We start from the raw sequence: 19,939 nt of genomic DNA on the forward strand, positions 1-19,939 counted from the left end.
AGGAGATTTGATCAGCATTCCAAATACATCTAACTGTTGGATATACAGAACTCCAAATTTTATTTAACAGCTTAGAACAACCATCTCACACAAAGGCTGATCTATTAAAAATCTACTTTCCTTGAACCTACATTGGCATTTCACTAAGCACTGGAAAAGAGCCTTTTCTGCTATTTCCTTTGTGCATTTAATATTAACATAAAACAAACTGCTAAGCAAAGAGGTGTACTTAAGGTAAAGGGAATACTCAACATTTATTTTTATTTTTTGGGGGGTTTTAATTCTGCCACTGTCATGGATATTTTACCAAGGGATCATAAAAGATCACTTAACCAGGAAAATAATCTAGTTGAAAAGATTTTTGATCAGCATGTCTAAATTTAAGAGACTTCAAACATAAATTCCAATTAAAATATCTAAAGTGATTGTGGCCATTTTCAAATGTTCAGACTATTTTCCCTGTGGGGTAGATGCCCAGTACTATAGACATTCAAGAAAGTTTTCCAAGCTCAGGGAGACATTCTGGCCGCTTCAGTGAAGATGCACTGTCTTAAAAGGACAGAGACAAATTAATCAAATTTTCAATTTCCGAACTACATCCAGGTATAAAACATCTCCAAAAAAATTGAGATATTGAACTAAAAATTTTGCTGTTGATCTGTGTTTAACATCTATCTAAAGTTCTAACCTGGAAACATTCTATCTTGTAAAGTTAATTTCACTCATAACCAAATAGCACATGTTCACTTCAGCAAACCACAAAGCCCAGAGCTCCAGGGACACTGCAACTGCAAAAAGCCAAGCCAAGGGGACTGCAGCACTGCCCCAACATTCCTCTCTCCACATGCTTGGCATCACTCATGTGCTTGGCATCTCAGCAAAAGGCAGCTTTTACTGCTCTGCTTAGGGTTAGGCTTGTGCTCAAGGTTTCAGAAAACCACAAAGCCTAGACATCCTGGGACAAGGCAACTACAAAAGGCATGCAAAGAGGAGCACTTCATGTCATCTCATTACATTTCATTACAATCCTTTCAGTTCAGAATTTTCCTTTATTTATTTCTATAGAATTTCATTTCATTAGAAGTCTACCCAAGTCAGTTTGTTTCAATTTGTTCTCTGACTTTGAGATTTTATTTCCTTTTAAGAAACAAAATTCTTAATTTCATGAAAGGAAATGAAATCTTGCAAATTGAATGAGGATCAGTTTGGCAAGGTCTGGTCCATTTCCCTGCTCTTCATGTTACCACATGCCATTTTATTGTCTGCCCTTTGGTGCAGAACTTTTTATTTTCTTGAAGCATTTCATTTCATCAGTTTCTTCTGTCTTTTTGTTTGACTTTGTTCCCTGATTTGGGGATGTCAGTAAAGTTCATTTTGCTACGTTTCAGTCCTTTTCAGTCCAGTACACCTCGTTTAATTGCAATCCATTTGGTCGTAGTCACTCCATTTCAATTTTTTTTTTTTTTATTACATTTTATTTTATCATCCGTCCCTTCCAGAGTGGTTGTGAAATTTTCTCTTCTGTTTTCAATATTTCGTTTTGTTTTATGAAAGAAATTTCTTCTCGGTACTGTCCCAACATTGCTCACTGCTCATCTTGCTGCTTGGCACCAGCATCGGCTCAATGCTGGTTTTAGAGCTCCACCTAGGGATAGGATTACACTTAGGGTTAGGGTTCAGAAAACCACAAAGCCCAGAGCTCCAGGGACACTGCAACCACAATAAGGCATGCCAAGAGGAGCACAGTACTGTCTTAACCTCGCTACCTCCTCATGTTTCTGCTTGGCACCAGCCTCTACTAAATGCTCTGTTTTAAGAGCTCCACCTAGGGTTAGGGTCATCCTTAGGCTTAGGGTTTAGAAAACCACGAAGTCCAGAGCTCCAGGGACACTGCAACTGCAAAAAGAATAACAAGGGGATGGCTGCACTGCCCCAACATTGCTCCCTCCTCATCTTGCATCTTGGCAGTACCCATGTGCTGGGCACCTCATGTTTAGGTGCAAAAATATCGGGGGCCTTTCGGGGATCACCTTTGCATGTCTTGTTCAGCCCCATTGTTCCTGAAGGTCTAGGCCCTTTCACTCTCTCAATGCTAATTCTAGCCCTAATTGCACCTTGCCATTGTGGCAGAGGCTCTTATTGCCATAGGTGACACAGATTAAAAAGTGAGTGGGTGCCAGCAATGTCGCCACCCTGCCGTGAAGAAAATTCTTCATTACATGAAAGGAAATCTCAAGATGTCAATTAGTATAATTTCATTAAATTTTGCTTAGTTTCATGGCACTTAATTTCATTTCAGCTCCATTCCAGTGATTTAACTTCTCCTAAGTATTTTCAGGGTTTTTTTTAATTTTATTTCATTCTTTCCTCTTCTGTTTTTTCATTTAACTATTCTACTTGCTTCCTCATTCTACTTCCCTTCATGAAACAAATTTCATAAAAAGAAATGAAATCTCAGTATTTCACTGAGTATCATTTCACCCTGTTTCTGTCCATTTCTCTGTACTTTGTTTCATTCCATTCCATTGCTGTCACTTCATGCCAGAATATTTTTCCATTTCATTTAATTTCATTATATTTCCTTTCCAGTCTTTTCCTTTAACTTCATTCCTTGATTATTAGCTATACTAATTAAATAAAAAACATGTTATTTTATTTTCCTCACCTTCAGAAGATTGCTGCATTATGATAATTTATCAAAAGGGAAGACTTAAGAGAAAATTCTATTCCATAACTCTGTATTTTTATTACAGTTTTTTTTTTCATTTTCTGAATAGCTGCATATCAATGAAAAGGGAAGAAGCTGTACTTTAAAAAAATGTTGTAATTAAAGATTCAGATTTCTCCAAATCGAATCCTTTTTTTCTTCTTGAAAGAATTACTGGCCAAATTCTCTCCACATTTTCAAGTCTTTTCCACTACTTCACAAATATTATTTTCAGCAATTAAAAAATGCCTGCAAGCAATTAGATTTGAGTTACAGACCATCTCTACAATAGTCAAAAAGCATTCAGTGTGCTACTTACTTCTAAGTTAAGAATAAATATAATCTTCAGTTCATTGTCAATTAGTCCAGACCCCATGGTTGTGTGAAACCCAGTGGTGGGTTAAGTTGAACTCCATGACCTTAAAAATCTTTTCCAACCTAAGCCATTCTCAGGTTCTTAGAACACCACTCACCTCAGTGCTGGCATTTACCTTTATTAAGACGTAAAACTTTACTTAAAAAGAAGGAAAAATCAGACTAAACTAAAAAGCACATGGCATGAAAATCCAGGTAGCCATTTTTTAAAGCAAAAAGTATTCTATATCACCAAATCAATTTTAATTGGATACTTATGCTTCAGCTGTTCTCAAAACACTGAATCTAAAATGATAAGTATTATAAAAAATAGAGGCAAAACCTTGTTATACATAAATGGACAATCATATTATGACATTATCTGTTTCTCATATCCAGATTAAATTCCTACACATACTTTTGTAGTTGAAATTCTGATTTTTTACTTCTCACCTAATTCAGTGAGTTTATTTAAATGCAGATTTATCTCTCAAGTCATTTTGCTTCTGTAGGCACTCATCTAGCTTAAAATACTTATATTAGGTAACCACAACTTTTACAGAAATGTCTCTAGTAACTGTTGTAGGTGGAAAAGAGCAGATCAGTTTTCATGTTTTTATATATTACTATGTGTATTACAATAGTGTTCTTAAATTGATCATAACTTACAACAATATTAAATAGAATAATTTAAAGTCTATATGAAAATGACATTAAAGTGCAACTGAAAGCAGCTTTTAAATGTCTTTTGGTTTTTTTCTTTAAATTCCTGTGATTACCAAAAATATATTAGACCTGTGATAGGCTTTTTTGAAGAGCTTTAAAAGCCCATTAACCTAAAACTATTACAAGAAGCAGATATTTCTGAATAACTAGGTTATATTTCTCTAGGACTATAATCAAGCTCAGCTTTCTTCCTTATGATCAAATTATTAGCAGCTGTTAGTTGCCTCAGGAAAGTACTATCCTCTTCTTAGTAACTCTCTCTTTAAACTAACCATCTATAGAGAAGCATATTTGCTTATGGAATAGCAGAATTTCTACCCAGGGCAAGGAAATATGTAGAGAAAAAATTTGCAATCACCTTTGAGTAGAGAAAAAATAAAAGAATATTTTGCAATTTTTAATGTCATTTAAGCTCACAAAATCCCAGGAAGGATGTAAATTTGTAGCCGCATAAAGTAAGAATTCCTAGTTCAAAATGGTGTTTGTTTCATAAATGTCGCCATAATCAGAATCCTGATCAATTTTATTTTAATGCTAAGCTGAAATCAAAACTTCCTCAGGCAGCTGTGTCAAATCACTACTTCAGTGCAAAAAGCTCAGCAAAGGTATAGAGTACATGAATGCCCCTTTTCATACCTTGAAGGTCTCCTTGCATTGGAGACTGTATCTTATTTTTTACAAAATTCTTATCTACCAGTCTTTGCTTTTCTCACAAACTCAGATAAAACCCCAGTAAGCAAATCAACTACCTGGATTGACTCAACTTTTTCAGCACTGAAACAGGCAACACAAATATGCCTATTTACTGAGGATGCTTGCATGCTGGCATATATTCTCCTCTGCTTCCACAGGAACCATGGAGAAGAGGAAATGCCATTTTCTCAAACATTGACTCTGCATACACCTCCATTTCCTGCTTCTGCTGGCGAGCAAACAACTTCAAAAATCCATTGTCAGGGATGGACTATATGGCTGCATAGCACTGTGTATACCCTAAATAAGATCACAGAATCACAGAATAGACCAAGTTGGAATGGACTCACAAGGATCATCAAGCCCAACTCCTGGCCCTGCACAGGACCATCCCCAAAAGTAACGCCACGTGCCCTGAGAGTGTTGTCCAAATGAAAATGCCTTGGTGAGAAGTCCCAAACTGCACAAAGTATACTAACAGCATGGGACTCTGATGCAGGGACCAAAAATAAAAAGGTGAGCTGGACAGGAACAAACACAGATCTAAACCAATGTGGTTAATCCAACATTCTCCATTTATTGTTGACAGACAGTAGTTTTTATACACTTCTAGATAGTTTACAATCGTGAGCACACTCTTATTGGCAAGCAAACATTGTTTGTTCCTGTCTTAAGGTGGCTAAAGTTTCACATTGCAGACCTATACTAATTCACACCTAGATAGCTCAGTACTTTCTGTTATACCTTAACATAATTTCTGACTGCGCCACAAACTTATTCTTAACTGCTCCACAGGCTTCCAGGCCTCCGAGACCCACATCTGAGGCCTAGGCTGGGGTAGCTCAACCTTCACTTTAAACATATAAATCACGCACATCCAGATCGTGACCCATTGCTCTCAGAAATTCCTCTACAGGACTCCTTTTCTTTTTTGCCTCAGGGTATTGCCAATTTCAAAAACTCATGGCCAGATAATGCCAATTTCAAAAACTCAAGGCCATAAGTATTTCCCCAGTTTAGCAAAGTGAAATTCCCATTAGTAGGATACAGAGCAGCTTGGATATTGGGTAACTTGACTATGCTGCAAGACTACATGTCACAATTCTTGTCAAAGGAGAAGAGGATATAAGGCAACTGCTAACCAATCTAGGCTGATACAGCACAGTGTATCAATCCCTTCATAACTGCAGCTATCCCAGGAAATAATCATCCCAATAGAAGGAACAGTCACTGTTTAAGCCTCAGAACAGTTTCTACATTACAAGACACTGTATCTGCAATGTTTCTGCTGGAGCACAAAACTACCCACTACTAAACTCTCTCATCAATTAGGCCCTGCACAAATTCAGCATGTGACAACATTTTGGTACACTTCAGAATTATGTGTAAAACTCCATGCAATGTAATTCAAAACTGGTACTACCAAGCTTCAGCCCCAAAATTCCTCAAGTTGTTCAAAATTCATGTATAATTCGGCATACAATGCAGGCAGAGGCACATGCATGAAGGGAAAATTTAACAGTATTGCACCATCAAGTATAGAGCATAATAAACTTTGTCAGCAAAAATCATAGATGATCTTAGCACCTACACAGTTTTACAGCTCCATAAACCTAAAATTAGAGAAATTACATTTTTTCCAAAGCATATTTGGAATTCACAACATCCATGTTATTTCTGCTATTTTCTTAATGCAAAGAGATATAAGATGTAACTAGTAATATCAACACAATCTGTGTTTGACAAATCTGTTTTCCCAGATAAAACAAACAAAAAATGCACAAAAATATACAGTCGCATATATAGCGAAATTTCAATGAAAGGACACATTTGCTTACCCCCTTCAGTGAAGGCATCTGGTGATGTAAATCTGATTACAAATTTGATTTTCTGAAAGGAATACTTGCCCTAACATATCAATCTTCCATGGAGCCATATAGAGGCCTCTACAGAGCAAGTAACCTATTTGTATCACCTAGCCTTGTTCAGTCTCTTGCTCACCTGCTTCTATCAACAGAAACACTTAAAGTTGTGGCTGATTAAACTACCTTTGCTGTTACCACGGTTTATTCAAAAATAACTACAAATAATACCCTAATATAAAAAAAGCAACTACTTATGTATAGTAATCCTTCATCTTTTACCTACACCATATAATATCCATAACAGGCTGTTCAACAGGCACCCAGTTCATGCAGTGCTACTCTCTAACCATTCCTCTTCCACATCCTCTTCATTCCCTCAGTCTATTGCTTCTTCAAGATCCCTTCCAAACCCAACCCATCACATTCTCTGATTCTATGGAACATAATGTATCTATACACATGGAATTCAACAAATCTAGGTAAAACATCCTAATTAAGTTGAAGAAAACGTATGAAATTAAAGTGGAAAATGTAGCTTAATGTTAACAACTGGAGTAGCAAGAGTAAGTCTATGTATGATCATGGTTTCTAACAAATGTGATTATCAGCTGCCAGAATGATAAGCATTTTGTCATTTCTCCATCAGTCCACTAAGCACAAGTGCTAGAAGCAGTAAAATTAAGATGATGCAATAAAATTAAATGGACTTAACAGAATAAATGGTTACCAGAATTACTGAACCTAGTACTCAACATACAAAATACTACCACAGAGTACTCTGTAATGCATTCTCTTTCTTTACCTACAATTCTTTCTACATACTAAAAAATATTCTGAACTAGGGACATAACTTCTCACTTCAGCCTGGAATTTTTGCCTCTAACCACTGTGACTACCTGCAATCAGGATGCCAAATATAAATACTTACAGGACAAAACAAATGTAGTCTTCCTACCTTGTAATTGGTAGGATGCTGTACAAAAGAGGGAAAAAAAAAAAAAAATCAACCAAGAAATTTGAATGCCCATAGAATTATTAAGGCTGAATACTTTTACAGTGTTTTGGTGTATTTCCAGGATGATAATCTGAATGGGGAACTCTACAGCCATCTCTGGCAGTATTTCAGAAAAGAAACTGATCAGGCTTATTATATACCTACACCAATTGTTTAGAGAGAGCTAAAGGTTTTGTGAAGGCCCAAGCTATTGTTCTCTACTACCATGGTTTCAAACTTTTTTTTTTTTTAAATTTAACTCAAGGAAGTAAACAAAAAAATGTTAATCAGTATCAAGGTCAAAACTCCAGACTCTCCCAGAAGCAGTATTCTATTCCACGCCAACCATCATCTCATCAGCTATTTTAATTTTTAATATATTTCAGATAAACCCTTTCAGAACAACACAGTTTTGTTTTCTGCTGACAATTACTGTTCAGAATTGCTGATAATCCATTCACAGAGAGTAAACCATGTTAAGGTTGAAACAAGCCCTTGTTTTCAGGTCTCCACTAGCTTCTAAATTGTTATTACAGCACTGTGAAATTAGTTCCATGTTAAACAGAAGCAGTAGTGCTTTACTTAAACTCTTTTTCTCCCCAATTTTTATGCCTATAAGCATGATTTTTTAGATGTTTCTGCATTCCCTACTGTTTAACAAGCACCCACAATTGAATAACACTCTCACCTTCTCCTTTATTCATGCTGTGTGAACTAAGCAGAATACTCAGGGTTATTTTATCTAAAGTATCATCTGGATTTGTTAACTCAGGTCAAGCAAGAATCAATTGATCCTAAGCATATACTAAGGCACTCTTTATTTCCCCCCAAAACCCCACAGTGAAATTGGTGGTTAGGTCTGGAAGAAAAATGTGTGAGAGCCAGGAAAGGTATTTGATGCACTAAACTATATTAATGCTAGTACAAACATTAATTTAATCCCCCCTTTAACACTCAAAAGTCAGGAAATACAAAATTATGGTTCCTATAAGTGTCATAACTCATGCTCTTGCATACATGCTTTATTTTATATTACACCCTGTTAAATTTCTAGGAACTACATGGGCAAATTATAGTTGTTTTTAAAGTATTAATTTGAAATTCTTGACTGGAGACATGAGGGCATAAAAGAAACATTCAGCAACGTGTTACAGAGCTACAAGCCTGTCTTGTCTCTGCAAACAAGCAAATTATATGTAAAACTTGGTGGATTTTGCTGGAGTTTTACTATACTGCAAATGTCATCAGACCTAACTAGCAGAATGTTCAGCAAGGATCAGCACTCCACATAATCAAAAACTCCTGTGGTTTGAAGTGCATCAGCTGGACAGGAGTTACTCAGTAGTCAAGGTAGGGAAGGTTGAGTTCTTAAATTTCTACATGTTGATATGTCATAAAAACTAAAGAATTGCAGATACCCACTTGAGAGAAAAGGAGTGGAGAAAATCTATTCAACCTTCTTTGACATTGAGGATCAAAGAAGTGGATAGAGAAGGAACTAATCTGAAAAACTAAATCATTGCATTTATTCCACAAATACCTGCAACATGTCTCAAAAGAGAGCAACTTTCCAGCCTGTTAAGCTCATGAAGTTGCATGTGATTTTTTAAGTAAAAAATTGTTTACTGTATTTTACAATATTCAGTAAATGTTCACTTTCCTGAAATTTAAATAAAGGTAACTTTTCAGGAAAATCAAGATACTGTTTAAACTCTTAGTCATGGACAAATAATATCTAATAAAGTTATGCAACACCATTTTTTATTTTCTCCATCTTCATCTAATTGTTGCTTTCCAGTTTACATTAACTTATGTTAAGATTCTTCACAAGCCATTGGCTTGAGTATTTTCTTTATAAATGTGTTTGCTACCTCCCAAGTGTCAGAACTCTCTAAGCTTACAGTCATTCACAGGAAAGACTTATATTGTTTCTACCGTACTTTAAGCATATCCTGATATAACTAGGAAATGGAACAGGAGTGTAACATTAATCTCATATTAAAGCATGCATAGCCAAAGGCATTTAAAAATCACTGTCATGCTATATCATAGGAAGAGGTAATACAAATCACAGGACTTCTTGCTACATTTAACACATTTCTCAAACTACTCCCTTTAGCTCTGCTGTCTTTTTTTTTTTATCTATCATCCTGCAAGAGCATTTGGTAATGCCCTGTGTTTAATCCATGTGGCATTTTACATGTTTTAGCAGGAGATAACTCTAACATGAGAAGGATATCGCCTGACTCCAGAATATTAGCACCATAATAAAAAATATTTTCCTCAAAACCCTCTCTCCTTTAGAAAGTTATGGTATCTTCAGAGTCAACAGGTCATGCTCCATTTGGCATTTTTATTACTCTCCAGCTGAAGTGGATCAGCTGCAGAATAGCCTGATTTTCCTTTGGGGTTTTTAGCAGAGTGCTTCAAGCCCTTCTTGTCGAAACACAGAGAAATCTGGAAAACAGAATCCTTTAAGTTTCAATAACAATGCAAATCTAACAAACTTAATAATTAGACTTCATAATTTTATGATTCATAATTTTATGTTTGAATTGTGAGGTTGGAGCTCCTGAGCTGGAAATGTTATAAAACGCTAATACTTAACCCTGCATATGTCAACACTCAGAGAAGCAAAAGATTTATCTAAAATAGCACTGGTTGCCAGTCAGCTCCAAAAAGAGTCTCGACAAACCTGTCTCTGGCATACAGATGTCATTTGCTATAAAGCAAGCAACTTCTTTTTAGCTCACCCCTCAGAAATACCTTCAGTACCAAAACAGCGCCTAGAATCAAAAGCAGGTTTTGCTCATCTGCAATGACCAGAATGCTTTGAGCAACTTCAGCTGATGTGCTGCGTTCTCTAGCAACTCCTGGCAGACTGGTACACAAAGCAGAAAGATCCTGGGCCTTAATGACCTTCAAATGATTTTGCAACACCCAAACTGTTGAATTTGACCTGGCTGCAAAGAGGAGCACTTGCCCATTGCCGAGTGACTAAGAGACAGGACTCCAAAGAAAAGAAGGGGTGCAAAAGTAATCCAAGCAAAAAAGCCAAAGCCCAAGCAGAAGTCAGAGTTGAAGTAGCTTATTGAAGCCAGAGCATATGAAGTCTGAGCATAGAAGTACAGGCTATTGAAGTAATTGAAGTCAATTATTGTTCATCACAGATTAAATTATATACTGTTGCAGCTCCAAGCAGTTACAGCTCTAAGCAGTCACTTCCTTAAGTAAGAATTTTCCCACTAGTTACAGACAGCCAATTGCATTACTTAGCAGCCTTACAAAACTACATGGTTTCAAAAACCCTAATATGCTGTACTTTCCAGTCTCATATCTGTAGTTGCTTATCCCATGCCCTGTATCCAACAAAGGCCAGAGTATCTTGATCCATAAAGCTCCACTGTGCTCCCTGTTCTATCTCCCATTTGTTTTCCCACAGCCCCTGATAAACACAAAAGGAGGAGAATAGTACTTCAGCCTGTACCATGTGCTTAATAACTTTCCATTCCCATATCCACCTTAGCAAAGTAAAGAGAATAGAACCCTTTTGAATGGTCCTTGCAAGCTCTTTAAATTTTTTTTTTATTATTATTATTTAGCATCTAATTACAACCCTTTTTTCAGCTTTGCCTGCAAACTTACCAGCATTTTTCATTTCTCTGTGCACCTAAGGTGCATTCCCTGCCTTACTGTACTGGGCCTCCCTTGAGAGCAAAGCCTCCAAGCACTGCTACAATGCATTCAGTAACAAACCCAGCAGGATACTAATAGGCTGTCTTCATTAACCTTTGCTGATCAAACTGTGCTCTTTGTACTTGCACTCCGCACATTTGTGATGTCTCAAAGATTCATAAGAGGAACTTTATTGGCAAAAGAGCCTGTACACTAAATTGCTTATGCACCAAAAAGGAAGAGTGGCTACAAGAAACAGTAGAGTTTTTTATTTTTCTCTCATCAAAGCAGTGGCAGCACTTGAAAGAGGAAACTGAATATAGGAATGGATGAATAGAGGAACAGCACAGATGACAATTAATGCAGAGAAATGGCTATTTAGGCACAGTAACAGAAGCTACATTCACCAGGTATACAAAATAAAAGGCAACATGATCTGAGAGAAAGCCATCGGATGGTGTCAGTATTAGCTCATGAGGTACAGAGAGTCCAGTGTGAATAGGCCTTTCTCAAAACATGGCTGTCATCCCTCATAATACACCATGCAAGCAAGTGAAAAAAATGAGTTGTTACCAACAGAGGTAACTTCTGAGGTTAAATACCTTGCCTTTAAGATACTTGTGGAATTTAAACTCCCTATCAGATTTTTCAACTTACTGCACTCATACAAGTTGACTAGATGAAATTCAAAGTAATTTTTAAGCCATGAAGAAGGATGATCAGGGCAACTTAGAATTTTATATATTTTATATATAAAAACAATAAAATCTCCTTCTGACTTTCTGAAGCAAATATCCCATACAAGTTAGTCTCTTAGTTTGTCAGCTTCTCAGTGTGATAATGAAAAGTCTGTAGGTTAAAATGTAAATGAATTAATAGTATTTGATTAGTTTGATACAAAGGGAAGAATAACAAGAACTATGATACAGTTCAAAGATACGGTAAACCATGAGTAGAGAGTTACAGTTGAATGAATATAAAGCAAATTTAAGACAGTTATGTCAATGAAAACAAGGAAGATATTTTCAGAGCCATCAAAGATATGTTCTGTAGGTCAAACAACATGATAATGAGTTATTAGCATTAGCTTATATTAAAAAAAGAGAACAACAGAATAAATTTTGATATTCTGTCTTTTTATTAGGCATTGGGTAAGTTTCTAGCTGCCATTTCAAGGAAACTCAATAGCTACTCTCAGCTGAAAGCAGCACCCTTGCCTTAGAACACGAGGAAAATTAAACCACAGCTCTCCTTTATAGTTTAATCAAAGTCTGCAGAAGCTTATCTGCAATGTGCAAGTGGGAGAGAAAAGGTATAAGCACATAAAGTCTTCAAAACCTAGGGGATGGAGATAGAATTCAAGCTTCAATAAGTATTTACTATTTCTGCTTTGTTGAAACAAAGCAATCCAAAACATTAGCAATTCATGTCATGTTCCTGCACTGATTGCCACACCTTCTGAAAGCACATGTCTTTACAAGTACTCTTCTAAGCAAAGAAAAAGTTTCATAGCTCATCAAAAAACAGGAAAGAGTAGCTTTACAGAAATTTAGCCACAACATGTTCAATAATTTCAATGGAATCAAGCAAATCTTCACATTACCCTTTAAAATGAACTGAAATAAGAGAAAAACCTCTCAAAGGATCAGATGTTTTAAAGGCTTTGCTATACATCATGGTGTGGAATACAAAAATATTTTTGAACAGAATAGAATATTTTAGAATAGAATCTTTTTGTGGCTGTTTCTATAATTTTTGTACATTATATGAATAGTTAGTAGATATTATTTTCATTAAAACTGTACTGTTGAGGAGGAAGGACCATACTTTCCATTAATTACAGTTCTTCATAGATGAAAAAGATTACAATCATTTGTAACTAGTGATCTGGAATGTTGTTTCTCTTTCATTTCAGAACTCAGACAGGAATATTTAAGATCTAAATTACCTTTTGGATAATTTGGGCTTATTAACACCACCCCACACCCGCCCACACCTCCCTCAATGCTGTTAAAATTGATTCACTAATTTTTAATCTAAAAACAATTCATGTAGGATGTGAAAGGTTAAGCTTGAGATAAGGTGTGATACAAAGGGGATGGCAGGCACCCTGATGAGAAGCAGACTGGCTCTGAGCTTTTGCAAGCCAAGTGGAGATGTTGTTGTTCTGCTATGGATGAAGAGGCACATTATCCCAAAGATAATTGCCCAGATGCCACACCAGTGAGGTCACACGAAACATGGCTGTGATTGCTGAACCAGTATTGGAACTAATTAACAGTTAATGCTGCAGATAGCCATTCTGTACAGACCTCCACTTAGATGCACAGCCTTCCCATCCCATCATTGTTAAGCATTAGGTTACACTCTTTTTGCTGCTGAGTGAAAACATCATCCCACCCATCAGAAGAATAAACACTTTGGTGTTACTTTTACAGCATTAAAATACATCGTTTCAGTCATCTTGTAAATACTGAGGGTCATCAATCATTTTATTCCCATATCAATTAATGATTTGGCACCTCCTTTGTTTAATGCAGAAAAAAGCTGTAACACAAATTAAGAGTAAGCCTGAAGTTCTAAAAAGGGCTAACTCACACTAAGAGGAAGCAACATTTTAATTTTCCATCATGACTGGTTTTTTTGCTGTCTCTCATTCTGGATTACATTGCTTACTTAATAAGGTGAAAGCATTAGCTGAGACCTATTGGTGCTTTCAGAGACCAATCTATTTTTCAGCCACACGTACTTTACAGGGGTGGTTTAGTCAATAATGGAGCAGTAAATTCTATACTTGTAAACTTACGGGCCTCTGCAGACTATCCCTTGATTTTAGTGGATATTTCAACACGAGCACACACAACCATCCAAGTGGAGCAACTGAAGCAACAGGGGATTTTCCATGACAGAAGTATGCAGGCCAGATAGGTAGTTTTTAAATAGTCTTTTCCAGATGCTTTAATTTCTTCCAGCTTCTTCAACTGACATCTGGTATATTCTCAATGCCTTGAAAAGCAGCCATTGAAACTTGACAATTCTGCATTTCTAAAACAAAACTGAGAGAAGTTTCAACTTTTTGCCCTTATGAATTCAAGTCAAGCTTGCTATATCTTTATAGTCAAGAAATACTTAATATCTTTTAAAAATATGGGTTACCTTGGGGAAAAAAAACGGGTATGTTTTCCCTTTCAAAGTTGTTTTCCTTTTAATTTAATCAGAACAATCAGAATAATTTTCTAAGAGAAAGTGACTTATTCTGGGGGTTTTTGCCTTTTTTAATGAAGGGGAAAAGATTTTGCTTTTAAGTTGTTGCGAGGCAGTACCTTTCCTACTTTTTTTTCTCCTCATTTCACTCACCGAACCCAAAAACCCAGCTGTCTTGATCCCAAACTGCTAGCTTTATTGTTTGAATCATTTAACCATTACAGGATCTCTTTCCAAGACTGATGTCATTTCTCCACAAGGAACATGTAAAAGCCTGAATCCCAGAATGGCTAAGGTTGGAAGGGACCACGGTGTATCATCTGGTCTAATCTCCCTGCTCAAGCAGGGCCATCCCAGAGCACTTGGCACAGGATTGTGTCCAGATGGTCCTTGACTATCTCCAGTAAGGAAGACTTCACACACTCTCTGGGCAACCTGTTCCAGTGCTCAGTCACCTGCACAGTAAAAAAGTTCTTCGTATTCAGCTGGAATTTCCTGGGCATCACTTTCTGCCTGTTGCCTCTTGTCCTATTGCTCAGCACCACTGAGAAGAGCCTGGTCCATCCTCTGACCTCTGAGGAGGTCCCCTCTCATTTCATGGCTGAACAGGCCCAGCTGCCTCAGCCTTTCCTCAGAAGAGAGATGCTCCAGTCCCTTCATCACTTTTGTCATCCTTTGCTGGACCTGCTCCATGTCTCTCTTGTCTTGAGGAGCCCAGAATTGGACACAGCATTCCAGATGTGGCCTCACCAGAGGAGAGGGGCAGGATCACCTCCCTTGACCAGCTGGAATGTTCTTCCTAATGCACCCCAGGACACCGTTGGCCTCTTGACCACAAGGACACTGCTGGCTCATGGATAGCTTGGTGTCCACCAGGACCCCCAGGCCTTTCTCTGCAGAGCTGCTTTCAGCAGGTCACCCCCAGCCTGTGCTGGTACCGGGGGTTATTCTTCCCCAGGGGCAGGAGCCTGCATTTCCCTTTGTTGAATTTCAGTTGGTTCTTCTCTGCCCAGCCTGTTGAAGTCCTTCTGAATGACATCAAATGTAGAGAGGCCTGCTTTCACCTAATGTCATCTGTGCTCTGCTTTACTCTTGCCTGCCACTTGGAATTTCTACCATCCCCTGCAGTTTTTGAAATCCTTGTTTCTTTTCAGAAGGCTCATGTTATACAGAGGTGAATATAATATTTCTTCTCTTAGCCAATAATGTTAAATAAGTTCAGTTTTTGCTTCGGGTATGTCTTTTCCCCCGTACCTTCTCTCTAGTTTTTTTGTCAGGTTTGCTTATCATAAATACATATCACTTGGGCTAAGATTGCCTAGTTTTAAAAGCTAGCCATGCATTTAAATATGCATATTATATGCACATAAATATATATATATATATATACTTAATGGAGTGTTACATTGCATACTCTTTACAGTGATCTGTCAGGTTTTTCTGACCATATGAAGGCAATCAACAGATTCTCCCCTTTGGAAAAAAGTAAAAGGTAAGTAGTATAAATGGTTAGTGACAGCAAAGCAAAAATAGAAAGAAATCCAAGAACAAACCTCTGGGAACCTAAAACAGCTGTCCCAGAATGGCTGTAAATGGGCTAAACCTACACTGGAAATAAAATACAATGATAATATTTGTAGGGTCTGCAAGAGGACTCCATATAACATAAATCTAACTGGAAAAAACTTTCAAAGATTAAGAATAGTTATTTTGAATACACGGTAGGTAGTAGGGAATCTTTTGTGTATCTAAACCTGGAAATGACAGCTTTCAAACAAACCCATAACTGTAAAATTGTCATTGTCTTCTTTTTCACATGTACGTGTGTTTTTATGCCTTTGCTTTTTCTACAGCTCAAAGACTGATTTATTACCAGAGGAAAACCTGTGAGAAAGGCAAAAAATCAAATGCAGGATTCATTCAGGCTCTGCTCTAGTTCCAGTCCTGAAATGTTTGAGCTTTAGAGGTTCTGGAGATTTTAACCTGGAATAGATAGAAGAAGAGAGCAAACTCAAGGCCTGACATAGGGAACATGATACTGACTTCAGATTTTTAAATGCTGATTCAGTGCTTGCCAGTCCAACTTACTAAATAATTTCTAGCAAGAATCTAATTTATTCATATACTGCTCTAGAGTGCACAATGTCTGATTCATAAAGGTGTGACTCTTTTGAAAAGTCTGCTTTTAAAAAAGTTATTTGAATTTTTTTATGGAAGGGCTCAAAATGTTTTAATCATTGAAGCAGCATTCTGAAAAGAAATCAAATTTGGGTTTAAAGACATAAGCAAATTGGCTATGCAGAGCTCTAGGTTTTACCTGTTTTAATGTTATTATGTATAACATTACATCACTATAATCTAATATTCTGTTATGGTGTCACAAAACAGGAAAAAAGTCAGAGCAAACTGATTACAGATCAGGAAAAAAGTCAGAGCAATCTGATTACACAACATAGGAGCTGAAAAGCCATTACAGCATATATGCATATGTAATGTATACTGAAAACTTGAAAATACTGGAGTCCTGGATTTGCTTGAAAATGAGAGCAAACTTTTTATAGATGTATCAGTTCAATGTATAAAGAACCTCCAAAGCAGACAAGAATAGGAAGGAAAAGGAGAGATTTTCAAGTTTTAATGTGAACCCATCTTGAGTAACAGCTAGTTAAGGTGGATTTGCAGAGCAACAAGATGGAACACAACATAAATACTTTTAAGTGGAAATTTGGAGTGATTAATTTTTTTACCAGTAACAGAAATGAAAATCACAGTGCTGTGATGCTAGGAAACTATACACTATCATATTACTTGATCATGCATGTGCACACTGTGGAAGGACCACTGGAGAGCAACAAAGATGTGGAACAGAAGGTCTATTAAAAGAAAGAAGACAATATGGCCCTGGAGAAACTGAGTGTGAGCTTGACATTCTCTGCTTCCAGTCACAGTTTTGCCTGCAGTGCAGACAGATGCTTAAATTCTTGACAACTTGCCTTTTAGCACATTGATGAGAGAAGATTGCTGCTTCTGCAGATGGTGAACTTGGCATCTTTGAAATAATGTAACTTACAATCATTAAAATTTAGTAAATAATAAAAATTAATATAAATACATTTAAAATTAAAATAAATTTTAGAATTTAATATTTTCATAAAATACTTATACCTACTAGGTCTCATAAACCAAGTCCACAAATATAAAACACACAACTGTTATCTGTCCCATCAGAAGGTGAACAAGGCTATATAAACTACAATTACATCTTTCACCCTCCTCACACTACACAGAGATGCCTGTTTTGAAGATCTCTCATAAAGTTGGCTCCGTAATAAGTAAATAAAGAGGTGCTCTGTTGCTTCCCAACAGTATGACTATTTATATGGTGCTTCTGTCCATCGTATATATTTTACATTTATTCTCTATCGGGTCAAAATGTGATCCAATATATGGTTCCCTGGTTGAAGTACCTTAATAATACTTGAAGTGAATTCTAAAGACAATACTGAAACCCACACACATATGTCTGCAGTGCAAGAGTGTGTCCTGCTACAATGTTTGGATTACAATTTAGATAAGCATTAATAAAGATAGTATTACAGTTGGCAGAATATTTGCTGCACAAAAAGAGTACTTTGAATCAGAATATGCAAGAAATTATATTGAATTATATTGGAAACAAATTTCAAGGGACTATCGGTATAGCAGAGCCACTGTGGAATGAAAGTCCATTTGTATTCCTGCTTGGCTAGTTTTGGACAACTTGAACAACTGTGTGTTTATATTTATAGATGAAATATACTGTTCAACAGCAGTGGTTCGTGGTAGCACATAGACTCTACCAATGAGGATATACATTACTGCATTAATTTTCCCACTTTATTGCATGCTGCTTTAAATTTCCTGTTTCCTAAAGATGTACAAAATCACAAGATGTTAGGAAACTATTTTGAACTTAGTAAAAGAGGCTGTACAGATGATAAAGCAAATTATCATGGAAAGGTAGCAGTTCTTTTCTTTAAAAAAGAGTAAAAAATGCTAAAAGTTCCACAACTTATAATAGCAGGCATAATGGTAAGCCACCAGAGCATTCTGGGCCCAAGTCGTAAGGGAGCAATAAGTGCTTACCACAAGCTGTCACTAAATTGTAGAATTGGGAAGGAAAAGGAAAAGGAAAAAAGAAAAAGGAAAAAACAAGTAAACAAAAAACAAGCCCATTTTCCTGAACAGTGATAAAAGCAATGAGAACAACAGTGGGGTTTCTGAGAAGCAATCTGGCATTTCAAAGTAATCCCTCCCTTGCTCTCCACAGGACATTGGTCTTCCTTGCAACAGCAGAATATAGAAGGGTACACCTCTTTTGGGCTGAGAAGCTTCCAGGTTTTTCCAGAACCACAGCGTGCTCCATTTCTATGTAGAAGTCGCTGTGGTAATTGAACCCAAAGCAGTTTCTTTTACAGTGCCTCAAAGAAAAGAAATTAAGGTAGCACCAACCACTGTATTATCCCTGATATAACTCCAGTCACATTCCCTTCACTGGTGTTCAGTTCTCCCACTATCCATAACCCTCATCATAATCTCCAAACTATGCCATGCAAATCAAGGCTCCGTGCTTGAGTCACCAGTGATAATGCAATCTGATCCAAAGCAGACTGGCCTCGGACCGCCCTCCTTTGCTCTTCTCTGAACTCTTTCCTCTTTTCCTCTTTTGCCCATACTCAGTTCAGGAAGCACATTGCACTGCCAGCCTCACGGATCAGCACAGAAGGAGGTTTGGAAATGGCACCAGGCAAACATTAACTGGTCTATGCACAGCCTGGCTGGAAAGAGGAAGAGAAAAGCAACACTCAAGGAAAATAACTCAGTCTTCCTGACTATGTAAGTACCTGTTGCCCAGGGTATGCTCCTCTAGATGAATCACTTACATTCTATCCTGTCTTTTTTGCTGCTAGCACTGATTAAAATTCCTTTCCAACTCTTCTTCACCCTTATTTTGAATCAAAGTCATCTCATAATAACCTCAGCAAATGCTACCACCACACTGCAGCTATTTTTTCTTCAGACAAAGCTATTTGCCCATTTTATTCCAAGTAGTTCCACAGTAATGGAAACGCCATTCAGAGATGAATAACTTAATCCTTCCTCTTAACAGCCTTTCTTATCTCTTCCATTTGATTTGGCGTCTTTGCCAGCTCAGTATATATTTAACAGGCATTTTTTGGGGTAAAAACCCTATTTTCTAAAATATTTGTACAGTAATTAGGCAAAATTATGCTTTTTTAACTGCTTTCATTTCAAGGATAGTGCTATGGACAGGAAGGTAATTTAAGTCATTACAGCCTGTCAATGAAGATCTGTTCACTTTGACTTTTCAGGTAATTACACTTTTTTAATATTTATAGTGTAAATTATATAGAGAAACAAATGGCTGGGATTAACAGCATAGAGCAATTGCTGATTTTCTAAGCTTTAAAGAAATGAGTACAGAGGAGAAGAATGAGATAGTATATTTGAAGAGAGGCTATCCAATATAATTGTTTGAAATATAAGTATATTGCCATTTGCTGGACAGTCTCATCTAATTCACATTAAACTTTTATAAAAAGGCATTACTATTTTGGAATTTAGTCCTCCTGATAAAGGATAGACTGGTATGATACCTATATCAGTCACATATGTGTCTGTCTCGTGCACACTGTAGAATTTGAAATCTAACTCAAGGAG

The 19,939-nt window shown here is 36.8% G+C and overlaps 1 long non-coding RNA gene across 1 annotated transcript in view; it reads right to left on the reverse strand.

Moving 5' to 3' along the window:
* Positions 1–853: 853 nt before the first annotated feature.
* Positions 854–19,939, reverse strand: part of LOC137473356 (uncharacterized) — a 32,471-nt gene continuing 13,385 nt past the window's right edge. The window contains exons 2-4 of the long non-coding RNA XR_010998712.1: positions 13,821–14,059; positions 4,594–4,780; positions 854–1,645 (exon numbers count right to left, since the gene is read on the reverse strand). This is a non-coding gene — a long non-coding RNA (uncharacterized lncRNA). The remainder of the gene's footprint in view (positions 1,646–4,593; positions 4,781–13,820; positions 14,060–19,939) is intronic.

Source organism: Anomalospiza imberbis, chromosome 4, assembly GCF_031753505.1.
Source record: "Anomalospiza imberbis isolate Cuckoo-Finch-1a 21T00152 chromosome 4, ASM3175350v1, whole genome shotgun sequence".
In the NCBI taxonomy this organism is placed as follows: domain Eukaryota; kingdom Metazoa; phylum Chordata; class Aves; order Passeriformes; family Viduidae; genus Anomalospiza; species Anomalospiza imberbis.